The 23,524-nt window shown below is 37.1% G+C and overlaps 1 protein-coding gene and 1 long non-coding RNA gene across 2 annotated transcripts in view; one reads left to right on the top strand and one right to left on the bottom strand.

The window, feature by feature from the left end:
* PTPRR (protein tyrosine phosphatase receptor type R) overlaps positions 1-23,524 on the bottom strand; it is a 244,827-nt gene that overhangs the window by 138,313 nt on the left and 82,990 nt on the right. The window lies entirely within an intron of this gene.
* On the top strand, positions 1,438-15,961 carry LOC121040749 (uncharacterized). Its single transcript, XR_005795422.1, has 3 exons — positions 1,438-1,657; positions 13,777-13,949; positions 15,768-15,961. It is a non-coding gene; the product is annotated as an uncharacterized LOC121040749 (long non-coding RNA).

Genomic DNA, 23,524 nt, shown 5'->3' with positions numbered 1-23,524 from the left:
GGCAATCACTGATCTTCTTACTGTCTCCATAGTTTTGTCTTTTCCAGAATATCATATAGTTGGAATCATAGGAGCCAATCTCAGATTGCTTCTTTCACTCAGTAATATGAATTTAACTTCCCTCCATGTCTTTTCATGGCTTTTTTTTTCACTCCTTTTTAGCACTGAATAATATTCCATTGTCTGGAGGTACCAAAATTTATTTATCTGTTCACCGACTGAAGGCTATCTACGTTGCTTCCAAGTTTGGGCAGTTATAAATAAAGCTGCTCTAAACACCAATGTGCAGGTTTTTGTGTTCAAGGTCATTTTTTTTTTAGTACCCTCCTTGGAGGGTTGTTGTGGGAGTTAATTGAGATAAAGCTTCTAACATGCTTAGCACACTGCCTGGAACCTGGTATGCATTCAATAAACGTTACCACTCATTATATTTTTATTATTAAGCTGGCCAGATAGTTTTGCCTTATTTCACAGATAAGGAAACTGAAATTCAAAAAACTGAAATGGCAACCAATAAGTGGCAAAATTAGGGCTCTTAACCAGGCCTTCTAATTCTAAATCCAATTGTCCTATTATGTCATGTGGACATTCTGCAGAAGGCAAGCAAAGGCTAGACTCACTCTGCTTAGTATGGAAAATGATGCTTTGCCTCTTAGTCAACTTTACTGTCATTTTATTTAAATTATAATTTACAATGAATTTCATACACATAGCAACTCCTATAATATATCACAAGATAATTATATGTCTTTACTAATGAACTAGTTAACAATGTTTAAAGGGATGAGGGAGATGGGAATGGCTAGTTTAATCAGATACATTGTCTGTAGATCACCCTGTAAGCACCAAACAAAGATTCTGGAATCAAACAAGGAATTTTCAAAATTCACATGTAATCACAATTACTAAAAAACTTTTTGCAAAAGATGTTTATTGAGAAATGTAAGCTGCCAAAAATATAGAAGTAACATGAGAATGACCATGGCTTGAAATAATGGTGTGTTCACCTGGGGATTCAGGAAATCTGGCATAACTAGAACACCTATGACCTGGAAATAACTATAAGTCTATTTACATGAGAGACTAAGGAACTTCTTGGGAAGAAAACTATGCTAAGAAAATTGAAGTCTGGTTCTCAAAAGAGGGGTTTAAGGACAATGGACTCAAGTGAAATGGAAGAGGAGGTCTAGACTTATAACAGAACTCTGGAGAAGTCAAGCCTGAAACAAAACAAAACAAAACAAATTCTGGGCACTTACAGAACTAAGGAACACACAAGAATGGTAGAAGGAGGGCACGAGAGAGATCTCCTTTCTTCAGCGATGAATACAGAGCAGAGCTCAGTCCACAGAGTGCTCAGTCAGCTAACACACACGGGTCCTCAATGAGGAGAGTCAGCAGCAATCAGAGAACAGTGTCCTTGGTGCATGTATCAATGGCACCAGCGTCAGTGCTGGAAGCCTCATAAAGACACAGGCAGATATCACCACTGCCGACAGACAGCCATGGCAACTTTGAGACACAGGAGACTCCAGAACAGGTGACCCCAGTGAGCAAGGGCAGGAGACTTCTTTCTCTTCTATATGCCATACAAAACGAAAAGAACTGTGTGTATGCGAAAGCCAATGTCTTCTAGGGATTCTCAGCAAATATCAGGGTAAGAAAATTGAAGAAGGCTGATGATCTGGTTAATAGTCGGTGCTGATATGTGTGGGGAGGCAGGCAGTAGGGAGATTGCCAGTAATTCCCATGTTGCTAGGGCAACATGGGATTCTTTGACTTTAGGGATGTCGCATACTCCAACATGCTATTCTTTTTGTCACTCTGCAACTGCCTTACTCTATCATCACTCAGTTCTCAGCTTACATGACCCTTCCTCAGGGGCTCTTTGCCACACACACTACTTCTCGATTGAAATTAAATTAAATTTCTTATTCCCTCGGCTGAAATTAATTCTAAAGATGGTGACCGTTAGTATCACTCAAAGTCTGAAGAAAGTTCAAATAAATAATCAAGATGTTGGAACAGCTTCAGAACAGAATAATAAGAGATGAGATCAATCTTTAATGATTTTCTAACAAGCTACAAATAAAAATTTCACAGTAAGTCTAGAATAAAATAACATAAAATTTCACTCACTGAATGTGTGAGAATAAATCCACATGTTATTAACTCATCAGAGATCTTCTGAGTACATTATTTTTCAATTTTGTATTACCATATAATAAAAATACAGCAGCAACATTCATTATTCATATACCCATTAGAGTATATATATGTCATTTCTGTTTGTATTGCACTGAACTAGAGAAATATATGGGAACCTCATAATTTATCATTCCCTCTACTCCAAATGCAATAATAAAGTTTTGTAATTTATTAACATCAGTAGAATCATTCTTGATAGAAAAAGAAAACAAAAATCTTAACTATTTCTGGTAAGCAAATGCAGCTTATTTGATGTGCTTTCTTTACAGTGTTCAATTTTTGACTATTGCTGGCTGTCATGTCTTTTGAGGAAGACAATTGCTAAAGAACAAATCTTCAAAGACAATTTATTGGGTTCTCTGAGTTCAAAATGTATTTATTAGAATTTTAATAATAGATAATCTATCTTCCACTTCATCTAAACATCCTGAGATAGACATAAAAAAGTGAGTTTATATGAACCTCAGACAAGTACATAGGTGTTTTTTTTACATTAGAGTTTTCCTCGCCTTACAAAAAAACATTGGCAGCGAATTAAATCTTACCAAGTGCTATTATGTACCTTTAAGGCCAAATGGATATGTGATTTGTAAATATGTTTACATATTTGGTTTATTATAATCAATAACTTTATCAGCTCTGAAGATAATCATGAAAACTAGGGAAAATTAGGAAAATTTCATGCATATCAACAAATTATTAGACTCCTGCTGTGGATCTGGAAATGAATTAGCAAGATAGAAAACACCATTTGAGAATTTACATTGTGAGGAGATCAAAATAAACACTATGTAAAATAAAAGCTAACTTAAATGCCACATAGACTGTGTCTTCACATTAAAAAAAATTGAGCTTGATTTAAAAAAAGTGTAACTCAGTTGTCTAATCAGGGTGGCAAAGAACACGTTATAAAATAAGAAATAACTAATCAAGGAGTATGAATAAGTCCTGTCTTCTTTGCTCTTCACTCTTTCCTTTTGCCTGCTGCTCGTTTGTTTCCCTGACGTGCAATGGGTGTTTACTTGATTCACTCAGGAAATATTTACTGAGCGTCGAATATATGCCAAACACTGTATACATTGGGCATAAAGTGGTTATTAAGGCACTATTTCTGCTCCCTCCCCCCATTCTTTGCTGTTCTTATCAAAGCCAAATCTCTCCACTTTTGCTCCCATCTCCTGACATATGCTCAAGAATTTTCTTCCTCTTCTGTCTTCCACATCATCAGCCCTTTCCTCACTACTGGATTATTCCAACAGGTACATAAATATGCATAAGCCATCTGGAAAATCAAACCTTCATGGAGTCCACATCTCTCTGTACTGATTGTCCATGTCTTTGCTTCCCATCACATGAAATATTTTTGAGCAAATCCTCTATTGTCTCTGCTTAATCCTTATCTCTGGTTCACTCTTCGACTGCTCTGGTCTGATACTGACCCAACTAAAAGAAACCAGTCTTGTCCAGATCACCAATGACCTCCAAGTTGCCAGGTCCAAGAGAAACATGCATATTCTCATCTCTTTCTCAGCAGCTCTTTGGTACACTTGACTACTCTCTCCTTCTTGAAACTTTCTACTCTTAGCTTCTGTGGCATCATATTCTCCCAGCTTTTCAGTGGGAGAACTTCAGTGATGTTCCTTCTCATTTCCTTTTTTGCCTCTTCTTCCACCCAAATTCTAAATGCTGATGGGATTGAGGGCCTCTTCCTGGACACTTTTTATTTTCAATATGTATCTAAGGAAATATTGATCCAGTCCCAGCCTTTGCACACTCTGATGTTGTTCAAATATCTACCTCCAGCCCACGTCTGTCTCCTGAGTCCCATAGACTCATGCATCTAACTGCTACCTGATACCTCTAAGGAGATGTCTAAAAGGAACCTCAAATTTAATATGTCCAAAATTGAGATTCAGATTATTCTTAAACCTGTTATTCTTCTAAGTTTCTCATTTTAGCAAATTGAACTACAAATCATCCAACTGCAAAAGATAACAATCTGGGGAGCATCTGTAAATCCTTTCTCTCCCTCATATACCACATCCATTCCATCCTCAAGTTCTGTCAGTTCTGCCTCCAAATACACAAGAAGTCTTCCCTCTTTGATCTATCTCCACTGTCAGCACCAAGTTCAGTTACCATCATCTATTTCTTGGGATACTATTATAGCATTCTTGTTCCCATTCTCGTCCCTTTTCAATCCATTCTTCACATAGCATCAAAAGAAATCTTTTAAAAATGTGAATAAGATCACATCTGTTCAATCCAACAATTCTTTAAGGCTTCTTTCCCACTGCTTTTAGAATAAAGTCCTAGCTTCTCACTATGGCCTACAAAGTTCTACATATTTATGTCTCCAGCTTACTTTGTCAGTTTCATCTTCCTGTCTTTCCAATGTTCTAGCCACACTGGCATGCTCTCTACTTTGCAGACCTTTTTACTGGCTGCTCCTTCTGTTTCCAATGTTGTTCTGCTAAATCTTGAATTGCTTTACTTTCATTCTTTAGGTCTTGGCTCAGAGTCCGTTCTCATGGAGGCCACTCTAACATCTTATCTAAAGAAGCACCCCACCCCCACCCTCATCACAATCTCTATCTCAGTACCCTGTGTGCTTCTTCCATAGGCCTTATTAGAACCTCTAATAAATACATTTGTGTAATACATATATGTATAAATATATATATGTGTGTATAAATACATATACAAGAGAGAGTATCTATCAATATACTATCTATATCTATAAATATCTATATACTATCTCTATAGATATCTATGTCTATATCATCTATATCTGTATCTATATATCTGAATGTTAGAAATTTGAGGAGTAAGCCACATTTTCCCTGTTCACCCCAGTGCCCATCAGAATTCCTGGCACATAAGTAGATGTTCAATAAATACTTGTTGGCCAGACAAATGGAAGCAAACAGAAAATAACAAGGAGTAGAAGGAAACAGAAAATAACAAATAATTGTCTAAAGGCCCTGGCAGAGGGAGAACAATATATATACACATATATTACATGTATATTATATGTACCTATATTAAATAAAACACACTCAAAACTAAATATATCACTACATCATGTATTTTGTTTTAAGTGCTGGGTATATTGCTCTTAATTCTTTATCACAAGTTAAAGATTCTGATTGAAGTCTAAGCATCACATGTATATTTCCTCTAAAATAAATGTATTTATATAAAATTTCAGCAAGATAATGTCTCAAAAAAGTTGAGAGCCATGGGAGAAGCTTACATGTACTTCTTACAATAAACAATGCCCAGGTGTGATATTTCTATTTTTTATCATTAGAGGTCTTACAGCACTGATTTTTTTCACAACATGGACATATATGTTCACTTGGAGATATATATATCACTTGGAGATATATATTTATATATATTGGAAGAAAATATATTATATATATATATTAAAATTACAAAATACATATTAGAAAATCCTTACTGATGAGAAAAAAAGAACACTTCAAATGTTTCATGAATAAATCATTTTAAAGAAGAGGGGGTTTTCATAAAATAAGCCCAGTCCGAGACTTGTATATAAATGTACAGCACCCAACATAATGCATGTCACCGGCACTTGGTCACATAGCAGTACAGATCATGGGCAGAATCTTAGAGAGAGCCGCAGCACTCAGGTAGCCTGACCAGCTTTTAATCAGCAGCTTGTTGTAAATAACATCATAACAGGTGATTCAGAAGAATCAACGGTCACAGTGATATAAATAAAACACAGGAAAGCACAGGGAGTCCTGATGACTATGTTGTCCAGCTTACCTACCTATCTGAGGTGTAACAAGCATCTGGAAACATGATGCCCACATCGGAATGTGCTGCTGGACTGTACAGTTTAAGACTATTGTGAATGTGGGCACACACACTGGTTTAGCTGTTTTGCCAAAAGCTAACAAAGGAGAGTAATAACAGAACATCTCTTCCTGCCATATCTGGACCTTGCCTACCTCTCTTAACTTGTCTAAACCATTTTTCTTTCTTTGCTGTGGCTGTGGAGTTTGATTGTGAAATCCCTGAGCCCTTACAGAATGAGAAGAGAGGTAGGAACCAGTTGACACAATAGGTCAGTGATGAGGGAAGAAGGGGATGGGGCCAAGGGGATGATTAAGGAGAAACTTGAACACATAAAGTTTTATATCAATAATAATACTAAGAGCTAATGCCTAGGTAGCACTTGCTATGTTGCAGTCACTGTAAGAGGTTACCCGTAATACACTGACTTAATTCATCTTTGCAACGAACTCATGAGGTAGGTAAAATTTTATCCTCATTTACTAATGAGAAAACTGAGGCTCAAAATGTTAATGGCTTTCTCAAGATTACATGTCTATTAAGTCATGAACATTCTCCCCCTCTACACACACACACACACACACACACACACACACACACACACACACGGGATTCATTATCATGGAGAAGATCATATTTAAACTAGTTAAAAAAAAACTACTGTGGCATAGTAGAATGAGAGTTGAATGAAAACGTGATATAATAACACAATATATCTCATAAAATATAAAGATTTAGGTTATGATCCTGGATTTCCCAGGATCCAGTTGGGCACTTTATAACACTTTATAATATTGGAATACAGCTTTCCTTTTTTTTTTTTTTTTTTTTTTTTTTTGGAATACAGCTTTCTTAGCTCTAAATGGATAGGGCTGGATTCTACAATGTTAAGGCCCACTGTGATAATTAATTTTATGTGTCAATTTGATTGGGCCACGAGATGCCCAGATATTTGATTGAACAATACTCAGGGTGTGTCTATGATTGTGTTTCCGAATGAAATTAACATTTGAATTGGTTAACATAGTAAAGAAGACTGCCCTCCCCAATGTGGGTGGGCCTCGTCCAATCTGTTCAAAGTCTGAATAGAACATAAAGGCTGAGTAAGAATACTGCTCTCTCTGCTTATCTGTCTTCAAGCTGGGACATTGGTCTTCTGCTTTACGACTGGCTTGGACTAGAGCTTAACACCATTGGTTCTCCTGGTTCTCAGGCCTTTGAACTCATACTGGCACTATATTATTGGCTTTTCTGGATCTCCAGCTTGCCTACCACAAATCTTGGAATTTCCTAGCCATCTTAACCATGTAAGCTAATTTCTTATAATAAATTATATATTTATGAATATGAATATATATTCATTCCCTATTGGTTCTGTTTCTCTAGAGAACTCAGATTAATATGCCCATCTAATAATACTCACAATCTATAACAGTTTTTTCAAATATACTATGACTGAATTCTTTCTCGCACATCCTCCTTGAATTTGTAGAAAGTTTTTGTTTCCACCCTATAGACATAAGGATAAAAACAGATGGTGTGGGGGTGTAGCAGAGTAGACTGTGGTTACCAAATTGAGAGAATATTTATTGGAAACCTATAAGAGTCAGTTTTGTCTTTTGCCCACATTGTTGAACAGAATGCTTATACAAACGAAATAGTCATCACCCTCTAGTTTAGCTCCCTTGTCTGACAGCAAAGAAAAAATACGAGGTTATATGGAGTTCTCACTGAAAAGAAATAAATGGTTATACTAAAATAATTATTGAATTATTCAGAAAATATGAGCAACATCAGCTTTAAAAAAGCTGTCTTTGCAGACACAATTTATTAAATTAATGCAACCTTATAAAAATATTTTTACAAATGCCCTTCCTTGTTTCACAAAGTACTGTTTTATTTACTCCATTAGGCAATGATGAGCAAATTATACTCAGAAGAGGGGTGTAGAAGAAGTCATATTTTGTGAGATTTTAATCAATACTAGTTATGGGAATCAGGTGTATGATACAACAGTTAAAATGCCTTTGTATATTGGTATCAATGATGGGGCAGTGAATTTGTAGTTAGCCCTAAACGTACTGTGATACTTTTTGCAAACACATGTTAGATAGAAATTAAGAATCAAGGCATGTTAAAGTGATGGTATCTTAGAGATTATGTTGTTTTAGCTCTCTCAATTTACAAATGTATTTATCAAATCCAAAGGAAGGCAGCTTCCCATGCACACAGCTATTGGGAGGTCATACAGCTAGACCTGGGTTTTCAGAGTTCCATGCCAGGAATCCTTTCTCTTTACTTGCCGTATTTATAACTAGTGTCAATATTTTGAGTTATAGCATTTCAATATATATGATTCTGTGAGAACATAAATAATTAACTGCTTTCAGCATTGAATAAAATTTTTTCCAATATGGTATTTTGGAAACTTCTTATTTAAAAAAGAATTAGGCCTGAAATGGCAATATGAATGTCACTTTTGGCATATCCATGTCAGAATGACCTACTCCAACTCATAAGAAGGAATTAGTGGGGCGCCTGGGTGGCCCAGTCGGTTAAGCGTCCGACTTCAGCCAGGTCACGATCTCGCGGTCCGGGAGTTCGAGCCCCGCGTCAGGCTCTGGCATGATGGCTCGGAGCCTGGAGCCTGTTTCCGATTCTGTGTCTCCCTCTCTCTCTGCCCCTCCCCCGTTCATGCTCTGTCTCTCTCTGTCCCAAAAATAAATAAACGTTGAAAAAAAAAAAAAAAGAAGGAATTAGTGTTTGGGTGTATTATTATCACGTAGATTTGGCTTATATTACATATCTACATGGAGTACAAGCCTAATTTAATATGAGTAAGCTGTTAATTTTGTCTTCAAAACCAAAATTTAGAAAAAATATTGATCATATCTTATAAAAGTAAATTTTTTGATTTGGGTCATGCTGACGTTTTGTTACTGAAGCATTTGCTGTCTGCTTATGTGCCAAAGAGAATGGTCATGTTAAAGTGTTGTATTGTCCCTAGAATCCCTGCAACATCTCTACAAATTTCATCACACCAACACCTTTTCACGGCCAATGGCATCCAGGGGCCCATTCTGGGCATGGAGAGTTAGTAGCTTCCAATCACAGAGATAGGAATTGTGGGTCAGTAAACTAAAGAAGCATCTCAGGGGGTTTCCAGGTCAATAACAAATTGAAATGTCCAGAGTTGGATAAATTTAATTGGGAACATCAAGAAGGAGAAATATATGAATTCAAGTAGATAGAGGCCAATACTTACGCAACAAACATGGAAGTTTGAAGTTTGTGGTAAGAAGATGTACAGAAGATTCACTGGGCCACTGGATAACAATTTTTCAGACAGTTCCTATGGACTCAAATGTGGGAATTCTGGGGTCATGTCTGCATAAAGAAAGATTTTTCTATCATTCCCTATCACCTATCAGAAGACAGAACCGTTTGTTTTTACTTTCTAAGTGTAATTAGGTCATTCCTCCATATTGATGAAGAAATATTATACAAATTGACAATCATTCTATAGAACTGTTGGTCATACCTCTTCCTGTTTGCTGCTAAAATGTGTGTGTGTGTGCACGTGTGCGTGTGTGTGTGTACGCTCTTACGTTCATGGCAGGGACTAGTGTAAGAGGCACACAAGGTGCAAGATACAAGGAGGTGCTCAATCTTACAGTTGAGCTGAGGTCAAGTATTTTGAATATTTCATATTAGAAATGGGACCAGAATCAGTCTGTTTGCATGACTCTGGGAGTGAGGACCTCTTCATATTTTGTGCCCTTCGTGCCTCTTTTGCCTCACTCCAGTCCTGGCCCTGTGTGTGTGTGTGTGTGTGTGTGTGTGTGTGTGTGTGTGTGTGTGCATGTGCATTTTAACTCCAAATTTGGGTCTTTAATTCTTATGCTCTTTATAGTTAGGTTGATCAAGGCTATTTTGTTTTGGCATTTGAAGACACCTGATGCTAGCCATTTACGTAGTAAGTAAATTTACCTACACTTCATAGCAATACTATATGAACATCCATTGGCTCTTTACAATTGAATAAAGGTTTACCCAAGGCCACACAAGAATTAACAGAAACAGGATTGGAATCAGTCTGCTTCCTGGTTCCTTGCTTCCATCACACCACCCACTGCCTTCACATCCAAGGACAGACTGTTGACAGTCTTGATGAATGTGTGAACATGCTGGGAACCACAGGCCATTGCACTGGAGTTTATAAAAACTGAACTTTAAGATGATTGCTTTTACAAAATGAAATTTCTATTTTTTCCAGTCCTTGTGAACATTTCAAAATATAATATAGAAAAAATAAATATCATTCCTATTTTCACCAAAAGATAGCAGCTAATATTTTATATATCTCTCCCAGGCTTATTTTCTCACATGCAAACAAGATACTATGTGCCTTTTTTTTTTTTAATTATTATTGCCTTTAAAAGAAATAGCCTTATACTCTATGATGTTATCCTTTTGTTTTTACTTAATATCTGATGCCATTTTTCTCGGTTCAAATATGGGTTTATCTCATATAAATATTTAAAATTGTTAAAAATTAATCTTCATGAGTGGACCTTTATGTTGTTTCCTGCAACATTTTTATCCTGCAACATTCTTTGTACATTTCTTGTATTACTTTCTTAGGATTTATAAAATTAGAATTACTGGGTCAAAATCCATGGCTTTTTGAGAGACTTTTGATAATTTTGCCAAATTACCAGGGAGGTTATAAAATGCTCATTTCCACTGACAGTTTTAGTGTGGAGCTGGTTGCCTTTTAATAGGATTAATGTTTTTCTGTATTTAAGATAAGCCCATTTTTTAAAAATTTTTGCTGTTATTCTATGTGATCAGTTGTTCTTATTTCTAGAGCCATCAAACACTGAAATCAATTATTAAAAATTTTTTAAAAAATATTTATTTTTGTGAGAGAGAGAGAGAGAGAGCAGAACAGGGGAGGAGCAGAGAGAGAGGGAGACACAGAATCAGAAACAGGCTCCAGGCTCTGAGCTCTCAGCACAGAGCCTGACACGGGGCTCGAACTCACGAACCGCGAGATCATGACCTGAGCCGAAGTCAAACGCTTAACCAACCGAGCCACCCAGGTGCCCCTGAAATCAATCAATTTACTCATTCATTCATTCATTCATTCATTTATTTTTCAAATACTTATTGTGTACACAGCAAGTTTTACATGTAATAGAGGAAAATATAAATAAGAGTATTCTCCCTCAAAAATTACCTGTGTGACCACACAACATCAACTGATATGAAGCACTGGCTTAAAGAGTCATGAACTATCTCATTTAATCCTCACTACAACCAAATGGGGTGGATTCCATTATTTTCCCCACGGTGTAAATGAGGAAACTGAGGTGTATTGCTCAACATCACACAGTTTGTAAATGGTAGAGTTAAGAGGTAAATTCTGGCAATTTGACACCATGCTCTTAACCACCATGTTACAATGTCTAAAAGACATACACAAATAGATCCAATATTAGAAAAAATATGTGGTAAGACCAGTGTGTGTGGCTCCTGGCCAGAAACAGGATACAGCATGTAATTGGTTCAAAGCAAAAAATTCTTTTTTTTTTTTTTTAATTGTTTTTTGTTTTTTACGTTTATTTATTTTTGGGACAGAGAGAGACAGAGCATGAACGGGCGAGGGGCAGAGAGAGAGGGAGACACAGAATCGGAAACAGGCTCCAGGCTCCGAGCCATCAGCCCAGAGCCTGACGCGGGGCTCGAACTACGGACCGCGAGATGGTGACCTGGCTGAAGTCGGACGCTTAACCGACTGCGCCACCCAGGCGCCCAAAGCAAAAAATTCTTGACCTGGTAATAGAACCTCGGGTGCTGATGTGGTCTCTCCCCCTGGCTAAGTGACGTAGAAGGTACTGTACCTGTAGTTCTGGCCTCCTCAGAGCTGGTAGATTTCTTACCCTTACAGGCCTAAGCTCAGCAAACCAATACAGACATGACTTCATGATAGATCCAGGAGAAACAGAGGAGCTTTATCCCCTCACTTGCCTCTTAATCCTGTGTACATTCCTGATGCTGCTTGACTGCCTGTTTGGGAGTCATCTGAAAAGAAAACAACCTTGAACTGAGTCTGAGTTATTCTTTCCAGCCTTTGACTCTAGACTAGGAGTTTGGACCTGTTCTAGCTCACCATTTCCAGCAAAATACCATAATCGTTAAAATATTATAATAGTTCAACAGAGAGTTAAGGTGATCAGGGATGATTCTGCTACATCTCTTGGCTGGATGGGCCTTGATGGGTGGAACTTCAGTTTGGAAAAGGATGGCAAGAACATTTCCATAGAATCCATAATAGGCAGGCAGCATTGCACGCCTATAGAAGATGTTGTATTGGTGGGGGTGATAAGAAATCCAGTTTGACCAAAGGTTTTGGCATATATACGGGGTATGGTGGAAAAAATGAACAAGGAATGCAAGTTAGGTCCAAATTACCGAGAGCCTTGATTGCCACGCTATGAAGTTTTATTTTGATTTTGCATGTTCTGGGAAACCACTAAAAGTTAAACTATTGAGCGCAGCAATAAAATTCCTCTATAAATGATTCCCAAAATCCCTTTGCAAATTCTTAGCACGCAGTTTCCCCACCAGGACATTTACATATTCCTTTAGATCCAGACATCCAATACTGCCAATTGTTCCCTCCCCACACACACCATGTCATTTTATACCCCCAGGCCTTTCCCTTGCTTATTCTTTTCTGAATTGTTTTGAGCCCCCCATTCTTTTTTTAATCAAATCTTACTTATCCCAAAAGCCCCGCCTAAGTGCTACTTCCATGATATCCTCATCCCAAATCAGGAATTTCCCTTTTTCTTTCCTATAGCTGATTTCTTTCTGCCTTATTTACTTGCTCTGTGTGGATATATTACTGAGAGGTTGACCCAACAGCAGTTTCTAAGGTCCTTCTTTCTCCCTTGCCGCTTCCAACAGAGGGGTTGGAAAAATGAAGTACTCATTTCTGGAGCCTTCTGTCCAGCTAAGTGTGGTCCCATGGCACAGTTCTGACAAATAGGCAGGGCACCTAATAGGGAAGCTTATGCTTCCTTATAAAGGATACAGGCACCAGGGGGAAGCTCTCTGCCTCCTCCTCCTGCTTTGAACACAGACATGATGCTCAGAGACGTGGCAGCTACCTTAAGATCATGAGGTAGAAAGCACAAAGTCGGAAGTACAGGCCAAGGATGGCAAAGTGAAGAGATGGGATGTTGTTGAACTACTACATCTGACTAGGACTGCTCACATACGGACACCTTACATGTGAGAAATTAAAATTATTTATTGCATGAGCTAGTGTTTTGTTTCTTGCTGCTGAGTGCATTCCTAGTGGATACAATCTAGTTGCCCATCATTACCACCAGATTCTAAGTTCTTGGTTTAATATATTTTAAATTCCTTGATGAAAAATTTCAAATATCTTTGTCTTTCCATTTATTTTTTTTTTATCCTAACCATTTGTTAATAGTGCTGAATAAGTGCTGAATTGACTGACTATAGTTTCATCTACCAATGTGATCAATTCAACTAAGAGTGAGAAAGGAAGAAACTAAATATAACAGCTAACTAAACACTACTTAATATACTTTCTTTAAAAATATCCTGTGAAACACCTTTTAGATTTTAACATTTTCCCATGTTGATATATTATTTAATCTGGACAAAGCTGAACTCATAATGTTAAATTTCCACTTTATTTAGATGAACTTTGGAATGGAAGACATATTAGTACTTTGTTTTTGCAAGCTATCATGCAAGGAAAAGATAAACAACTAGCAGGAGTCATGTAAATACAGCTGGACTTTCCAGTGATGTCATCGTGTTTCATTGTTTATCACTCCTTGTTTGCACTATTCCCCAATAAATACATCCAGGTAAGCATCTGCTATGTTCATTGAACTCCAAAGATCCACCCTGAAGTAATTTTCAGTACTTCTGTCCCAATAAAAACTTCTTTCATCTAAAACTAATAACCAATTGCTGTCATTGACAGCAAACACAAAACACACAGAGTCCCTAGAATTTATTTTGTAGAAGTCAATTATCAAATGTTAAGTGGGAGACCTGCCCAGTATATTTTCTGATGTTGGGTAATAATATTAAAAAAGTTTAGTCTTTAAGAATGTAGACAAAATATCATTACTTTGACAGAGGTCATTTCTCTTATTTTCTTGGTACACATAAAAATCAGTGGTAAAAGGTCAGTATGCATTCACCACTTTTAGATTGACCATCTAACTTTGTAACAATTACCTGAGTGTAAGTTTTAAAGGATCAGTTTCTTCAATATTGAATTAATGCAACAATGCTGCTCTTGTATATAATAAACATAAAATTTATACCACAAACTCATGCTGCCTGGAAATGCTTATAAGAAAGCATTTCTAAGCTAAATTTGTTCAGAATTTAAGTAGTTTCTCAAAGAGAATGAGGATGCTATATAGTGAGACATGTATCTAGCATTTAAAGTGACAATGAAAATCTCAGCGCCAGGCATATTTTTCCCCCTTAACAAATTAGCATAATTATGTGTCTGTCTTTCACAGGAGGACAAAAGCTCTATGAGCCAATTAGCTTTAAGACCTTGTAGGTAAGAAAATCAAACCTAATTGAAATGCACCACAGCAATTCCGTGACTGCATATCTTGTCAGCATTAACTAGGATCTGACAGATTATTCTTCTAAAGGGTAATGCATATTAGCGAATGTGCAATGAAGCAACTAACAAAAAGTCAGGGCACTCTCTGGTATCATTGTGATTTGTCAGTGACAGTGAGGACAGGGAGATGAAGATTCGCTATAATAAAACTTCCCATCAATAAAAATACAAGATGAAAAGGATTATCTTCAGCATAGATGTTAGATGTTTGCATTTGATGGGCACAACTGCAGTTTTCAAACTGATGCAAAATGACAAGGAAAGGTTCTGTTCTGCAATAATAGTTTCATGGGACATTATTATGAACTGACAGGTGCCTACAAAATATGATATCCTCCTTTTCACCTTGTTTGGAGTTCATGTCAGAGTTCAGTAAACATGTCCCCAAATGTGAAATTCTTCAGGCTTGAAAGGCTCAAAGGCAAAGTGAATAGAGATAATAATTCAATCTAGCTGACTCTTAAATACAGAGAACAAACTAAGGGTTACTGGAGGGGTGTTGGGGAAGAGGATGGGCTAAATGGGTGATGGACATTAAGAAGGGCACTTGTTGGGATGAGCACTGGGTTTCATATGTAAGTGATGGATCACTAAATTCTACTACACTATTATTATTACATTATTACACTATATGTTAACTAACTTGGATTTAAGTAAAATTAAAAAAATTTTCAGTTTAGCCGATTAAATAAGTAGAAGTATTTACTTTCTAAATAAATCTGGGTTTTGGGGGCGGGGGGAGAGGGGGAACTAGCTTCCAAAATGCTTCAAAGTGAATACTATAGCTGTTAAATAAGTACTCCCAATCAAACAATATCGTTCGGTAGAGGTTGGCCTCCATGTAAAACACAACAGAAATGCTAGCCTGTCAACCCCAGGCAATTCTGATCTCCAGGATACTTTAATTGTATATTTCCAGAGTACTGAAGCAAATGTAGGTTGTGCTGGATATTTACAATTATTAATAGCAATACTAACATTTGAACCCTTCGTGTGCACTAGTTCACTGAATTTTTCCCACACCCTTATGCAGGTTCCATTACCATGTCCACTCTGCCAAAAAGAAAACTGCAGATGAAGAGCAGAAGGTCAATAACTTGCCCAAGGTCAAATAGCTATAAGCAGTGGATATAGGGCCCAACTCTATGGCTACAGCATTATCCATTATATTGCCCTGTAAAGTCAAAATGGATTCCAAAGCAGGTAATAAAGCAAAATTTCAGTGGTTTCCTTTAGCACTAATATTTACCGCGAGATTTTCCTGTTTTTAAGACATGACTTCATTTTAGTTTTTCAGCTCACTTTATGTCAGCCAAGAACCCCTCAGAAGATACATTATGCAATTGGTAGGGATTATCAATGGGATTTCCGTCTTTCTGCTATGTTTTAAGGATGGTTTAAAATTTTGCTTTTCCTCTTCACCAGCTGACCTTTCTTTGTCATCTTTTTTTTGTATTCTCCCCAATTAGGGAAGCCACAAAATCCCAGAGGTGTTAGAATAGAAGAGTTAGCTCACAGCATTGTAAGATGCTGTTCTAAATGCCAATATAATTGTACAAGAGACCCTGGCAGTAGAGTGGATGAACAGAACACTTCAGAGGTGCATCAATGTGCATTACCACAGAAACCCACACTACCCTCCAAAAGGCGAGCTTTAGAAATGCATCAGTGCAAATTGTTCCAGAACACAAGAGCTTTCATGAAACATTAACAGTGATTTACTAGGCCAGGTGGACAACTTGTTAGAGCATGTCACTAAAGTGCTTTAAAGGAGAGGAGAGAGAAAAATCCATAGGCCCGCTCCATTTAATCCCCCAAGGAATAGGTTTATTTTCTGCTGTGTGCTCACCTCTAATAAGATCACAGCACTTTTAGAAAGGATGGATATGACTTCTCTAACCCACATCTCCCATCTGAGAAACTGCAATAACAATTAACTATTAATGACAAGAAGAAAATAAGCTTTCTTTTTCCCTTGGCAATCTGTCACAATGAACTCAGCTGGTGGTTTGAGAAGCAGTTCGGTTTGTTTCTCTGTCAAAAGGATATCATCTTAGGGGTAAGAAACGCACATTCTTCAGGAAAGTGGCCTTCTCACAGATAAAACTAGAGCTAAATGATTTTTACATTATTATTGCAGATGCATTTCCATTTTCATAAATCATGGGCAGATGAAAAATGTCACTAAATAGAGTCAGCAATAAGAAAAAAGTATCTCTTGCTTTCTGGGGCTATACAAGCAACCCCTAGTTTAATTGCTTGATTATTTTGATGTTCTTTTTTCTGAAAACCAATGTTTGGGCATAAAATTAATTCTAAATTTTATAATCTGGGGTAAGAGTTTCAGCACATTCTTGGACATAATTTGCTGCACTTTGAATTATCTCACGTTCTGGGTTGAGAACCAATGCTTTCACTAATAACTCTTTTGCTGCAATAGGTGATGCCTTAACTTTTTAATATATGCAACAGGAACCAAGCTTCTTATCTCTTTTTCCCCACACATAAATTCACCATCCTGTTCATGGCATTGGCTAACAAGATGCCATATCTTTGACCTATTGATATTCAATGTATAAAAAAATCTCAGAATTAAATTAAGACTATAACTGCTTGACAAAGTCTTCTAGAAAACAAGGGATATTTTTACTATTGACTTGTCATTAGACAGGTTTGAGAAACCTTCTGAAAACTCTACTTGTCTCTTACTTTCTTGCCAAAATAGAACTTAAACCTATCAGAAATTTTCCTATCAAAATCCATTTCCTATCTTCTTTGAACTTAACCCATCAAATGCTTAAGTCCCGTGGATATTTTGTTTCTTCAAATTTGAGAAGTCAGGAATTACACTTTTAGGTATCAAGGATTTACCCTCCTTCCTACAATGAATATAAAACCAGACAAAATATATGAAACCATGGTTTTCAGATATTGGACAACAGGTAGCACAGGACGGTGATCCCTGAGAGGAGGAAGCTAATGGGAGGACCTTACCAGTACCTCAGGTTGTTGGCTGTAGCAAGGAGAAACTGGGGCCCAAAGACCTCTGAGTTCAGAATTCAGAAATGACAAGGGGACTAGAATTCATAGGGCATAGTACCAGGGAATGGAGAGTCACAGAAAGGAGAGAGCTGTACAGAGAGATACTGTTCTAGAGATCAGTGCACCTTTTGCCTGGAGTCTTCAGCTGAGTACTGATTAGCACACAATGGGAGGAAACTTCCTGAGGCAAAGGGGAAAAAAAAAAAAAAACACCAGAAAGGAAGGAGGATGACAGTCTTCAGAGCTCACACAACACTGGGAATAGTTCCTATTTCCAACAGCCAGTGTCAGAACCTATAATACACAGGTACTGGATGGAGTATTCAGAATGGTATTGCCTGAGTAGTGGGGCAAAACTAGCCCTAGGTCGAGGTTCACAAATTTTTTCTAGAGGCTCATAGCAAATATTCTAGGCTTTATGGGCCAAAAGGCACAATCAAATATATCTTGTAGGTACTTACATAACAAGAGAGTAAATTCCTCGCCCCACTCCGCATTTGACTAGGGTGGGCCATCCTATGTGGTGGGCATGCTTTATGCCCAACTGCCACCTGCTGGAGACATTTTGGTATGAGCAGTGGTCTGCAGGGAAAGGTCTGGCTCGAGTGTGGGAAGAAGAGGTAGTGTTATGGGCTGAATATTTGTGTTCCCCGAAATTCATTTGTTCCAACCCTAAGTATCAATGTGATACCTTCAGAAAGTAGTTAGGTTTAGATAAGGTCATGAAGGTGGATCCTCCGTGATGGGATTAGTGCCCTTATAACAAGACACCAGAGATCTTGCTCTACTTCTCTATGTGAGGATACTGTAAGAAGACAACTGTTTATAAGAGGGCTCTCACCAGGAATGAGGAACTGAATTGGCTGCCACCTTACTCTTGGGCTTTCCAGCCTCCAAACTGTGAGAAATAAATGTTTGTTGTTTAAACCACTCTATCTATGTATGGTATTTTGTTATAGCAGCCTGAACTAAGACAGTAGGTGCCTTGGTCAGTTTTATGCTCTAATGATACCCAGATCCTGGCTATGACTTTCTCTCTTCTGGAGAGTTTACCCATCGTAACATGGGCAGCTTGCTGGAGGGGAGTTGACTTGCTAAATTTCTGACTCCTAGACTAATATTCTTCCACTTAATACTTGGCAATTGCCAACAGTATGGTCTCCAACTTGTACATGGCAATCCATGCAAGGTCTGAACAGGAGTGAGGCATGGTGACTGGTAGGGTGGCAGGCTCTAGGAGTGGAGGGGATTTCTGGGCTTTGTCTTTGTGGCTTTCAGTACTTGAGTGGTGCTCTCCAGACACACGGAAACAGACAGTGGGCAGGATTTGGTCCTCAGGCTATAGTTTGATGACCCTTGCCTTAGAGTAAACACTGCTATGGTCCTACCTAATAAAGTCTTGAAAGAACCAACAAAAACTGAATGCAAGACTTAAAAGAACCAAATCATTTGTAAGTAACTTAATTACTTGGAAGTTTAACAACAACAACAACAACAAAAAAAAAACTTGAAAAAGCCCAAAATATTTAAAGGCTAAAAAATATTCAGCACTTCACAAATTAAAATTCCCAATGTCTGGATATAATATTAAAAAAAAATCTGCCAGACATGAAAAGAAACAGGAAAATACAATCCATAGGGCAGAGTAAAATTTAAGAAAAAGAACAGACCCAGATGTGACACAGATGATAAAATTAGTAGACCATTAAGGTCATTAAGAGTTATTATAACCATATTCCATATGCTCAATAAAGTAGAGAAGAAAGCATGAGCATTCTAAGGAGAGATATTGGAGATATAAAAAAGACCCAGGTCTCACCACTAGAGACAAAAATGACAGTGCCTAGGATAAAAAATACATTAGATGGGATTGAAAACTGATTGGACCAGGAAGAAAAGAAGTGAGTTTAAAGACAGCAACAGAAACTAACCAAAAGGAAACACAAAGAGGGGCACCTGGGTTGCTCAGTCGGTTAAGCATCTGACTTCAGCTCAGGTCATGATCTTGCAGTTTGTGGGTTAGAGCCCTGCATTAGGCTCTCTTCTGACAGCTTGAAGTCTGAAGCCTGCTTTAAATTCTGTGTGTCTCTCTTCCCCCGACCCCCACCCTGTGTTTCTCTGTGTCACCCAAAAATGAATAAATGTTAAAAAAAAAAAAACACAGGGGCACCTGGGTGGCTCAGTTGGTTAAGCGTCTGACTTCAGCTCAGGTCATGATCTTATGGTCTGTGAGTTTGAGCTCTGCATCAGGCTCTGTGCTGACAGCTCAGAGCCTGGAGCCTGCTTTGGATTCTGTGTCTCCCTCTCTCTCTGCCCCTCCCCTGCTCATGCTCTGTCTCTCTCTGTCTCAAAAATAAATAAAAACATTTAAAAAAATTTTTTAATAAAAAAAACACAAAAAAAATTGAAAAAAGTAATGAACAAAGCTTCAGTTAGCTGTGGGACAACTTCAAATGGACTACTATACGTATAATTGGAGGTCCTGAGGTCAGGGTGGTGTGTGTGTTGGGGGGGAGTGCAGTCAGAAAAAATATTCAAAGACATAATGAATGAAAAATGTACAAACATAATGAAAATCATAACCACACAGGCAACATATTCGATGAACCTAATGTAAGAAGAAATGTGAACAAAATTATAATAGCACTTCGTGTACAAAATGGTTTAAAAATGTCAGAAGTCAGACTGCCATAACCAAGTTCGCCATTAACAGAAGGAGTTTGTCAGAGGTACAAACTTATAAAAATATATTAAGGGACAGATTTAGCATTATTAAAATTGAGACTTCAAAGAAGAAATAGAACTTCCGGTAGTTCTTATGTGCTAGGCAATTCAGGTTGTTACTTCTGACAAAAATTATTTGTATTGAATCTGGGAAAATGGCATAAAATCTCATTTATTCATTAATCCACTAAAATTCATTCAACATACACTTGAGTTCCTGTATCTGCAAACCCACATTAAGACACATGAAAATGAAGATTACTAGGCCTGCCCTCAAGACCCAATAGTCTAATTACATTCCAAGTGTTGTGGCTGAAAGTATTTTCTAATTTTTTGATAGGCACATATATAGATTTTAGCTGTCTCTTCCTCATTTCCTTATCACATGCACTGAACATGGAATTACAGCTAATTTTAAAGAAATGCTCTTTCCTGAGTTATCTACATCTTCTTAATGTGTGAAATCATTCTTGAGGAACACAAGGTGGATGGTATTGCTTGTGGTAAAAATAGTTTTCTGTTTTCTGTTTGATTCATCATTGTTTATCTCTAGCACAAATGTTTCTTGAAGCTTCTTATCTAAAATTCTATGACAGTAAAAATGTAACAGCCATGACATGGTGCACAAATATTTGCAAACAAATATGAAATGAATGCACACACCCCAAGGAAAAAAAATGACCTTTATATAGGTGGTATATAGATTGGAAAATGAATGAGCATTCCCCAAGAAACATGACCTTTACACAGGTCTATACAGGTCTATATGATACAGTAGTAGCCATTATCATAAAATAATAATGTGGAATAGGCAACGAAATAGAAAATATTTCAGACTTGAAGTACTGAAAAGTATGGTACAAGGATCTCAAGGGGTATACAAAATGATCCAGTGGAGACAAGAAATTTTATTTGTATTTACTTTTCTGTATTCAGAATTTTCTTTCTCTCTTTCTTTCTTTCTTTCTTTCTTTCTTTCTCTCTCTCTCTGTCTCTCTCTCTTGTTATAAAGGACATTATAAAGGGGCCATTTGGCAGTGCATGAGGTCTGTATATTAGGTAACTGTATCAACGGTATTTTCCTGATTTTAATAATTGTTCTATGATTGAGAAAGAGAATGTTCTTGTTCTTAGGGACCATTCACTGAACTATTTAGGGGCAGAGAGTCAGAATGTCTGCAATTTATTCTCAAATGGTTCAAAAAACTTTTAATATATTTTAAAGCTGACATCCACAACTTGAATCCTGATGAATTATCTTCTCAAGAAATAAGCATCAGACATCACTTATTCTATTGTTTCGGTACAAACAATGATGCTTAATAGGCTGAGAAAAGACAGTGACTCCAGAGGAAGTTCCAGTTCAAAATGATGACTCAAAGAATACCAGGCTATTGTTTATACAGTACTATGTCCTTTCAGAAAGGAGACGTGTATATTTCAAGAGACATATCAATAGACAAGAGATATATTTGACAGACACATGCACACATACATACACACATATGTATGTGACCTTACTATGTCACTCAATATGTTTGTTCACAGCTCTCTGAAATTATCTCTTTTTAAACATTAAATTTTGTCTTTATTGCTTTTCTTCTCCAACTAGAATGTAAATTTGTGATAAAGGACACACACACCCACCCACACACACACAAATATGTATTTATGTATCTATCTATCTGGCAACAGGGAAAGGGAGAGAGACAGGAAGGAGGAGAGAGACAGAGAGAATGATAAAGACAATGTAAAATATTTAACTGAGAAAGCTAGGTGAAGGCTATATGCAAATACTGTTCTCATACTTTTCAGGAAGTCTGAAATTATTTAAAAATGAATAGTCACAGAATATTGAAACTGATAATCAGCAAGGGGGTTATACAGAATGAGGCTGATATAATGTAAGACTTTAGTTTCTCATCTTATATCTTACAGTGATTTATAGTTGATTCCTAGATTTCACGTTGCCCTTGAGGCCTGATTCTTTCTACCTTATTGGAATATTTTACCAAGCATCTATATCAAGTCATCTCAATAGTAACAGATATTAAATACATTTTAAGATTTTGTACTCAAGATATTTTCAGAAAATTAAAGCAATAATAATAACATCTCACGGATTTGTACTCCAAAATAAATCCTGGCAAACCAAAGGACAATTTTAGATTATTTATCTTTTTGATACTTTTGAATAACAGAGATGATAAGGGTCTTTATTTAGGTTGTAATTTGACTTAGTTTTTCAAACATATATTGAACAAGATACCTCTGTAGTGGTTACACAAATGAAAGAGCATGGGCTCTGACCCAAGGAAATAACATTTTTCCACAAAAAATAAAGAATAAAATAGGAAAAAGAATAAATCCAAAGTAATGTTGAAAAAGAAAACCAAAGCTGGAGGCATCACAATCCCAGACTTTAGCCTGTACTACAAAGCTGTAATCACCAAGACAGTATGGTATGTGCACAAAAACAGACACATAGACCGATGGACTAGAATAGAGAACCCAGAATTGGACACACAAATGTATGGCCAACTAATCTTTGACAAAACAGGGAAGGGTATCCAATGGAAAAAAGACAGTGTCTTTAGCAAATGGTGCTGGGGAAACTGGACAGTAATATGCAGAAGAATGAAACTGGACCACCCTCTTACACCATCCACAAAAATAAACTCAAAGTAGACGAAAAACCTGAATGTGAGACAGGAAACCATCAAAATGATAGATGAAAAATAAGCAACAACCTCTCTGACCTTGGCCACAGCACTTCTCACTTGACACATCTTCAAAGGCCAGGGAAATAAAAGCAAAGGAAATGAACTAATGGGACCTAGTCAGGATAAAAAGCTTCTGCACAGCAAAGGAACCAATCAACAAAATGAAAAGGCAACCAACAGAATGGGAGAAGATATTTACAAATGACATATCAGATAAAGGGTTAGTATCCAAAATCTATAAAGAACTTACCAAACTCAACACCCAAAAACAAATAATCCAGTGAAGAAATGAGCAGAAGTC

This window comes from Herpailurus yagouaroundi, unplaced genomic scaffold (assembly GCF_014898765.1).
Source record: "Herpailurus yagouaroundi ecotype Mexico unplaced genomic scaffold, PumYag 182, whole genome shotgun sequence".
Classification (NCBI taxonomy): Eukaryota; Metazoa; Chordata; class Mammalia; order Carnivora; family Felidae; genus Herpailurus; species Herpailurus yagouaroundi.
The sequence above is the reverse complement of the archived record's forward strand: the minus strand, read 5'-3'. Positions and strand labels throughout refer to the sequence as shown.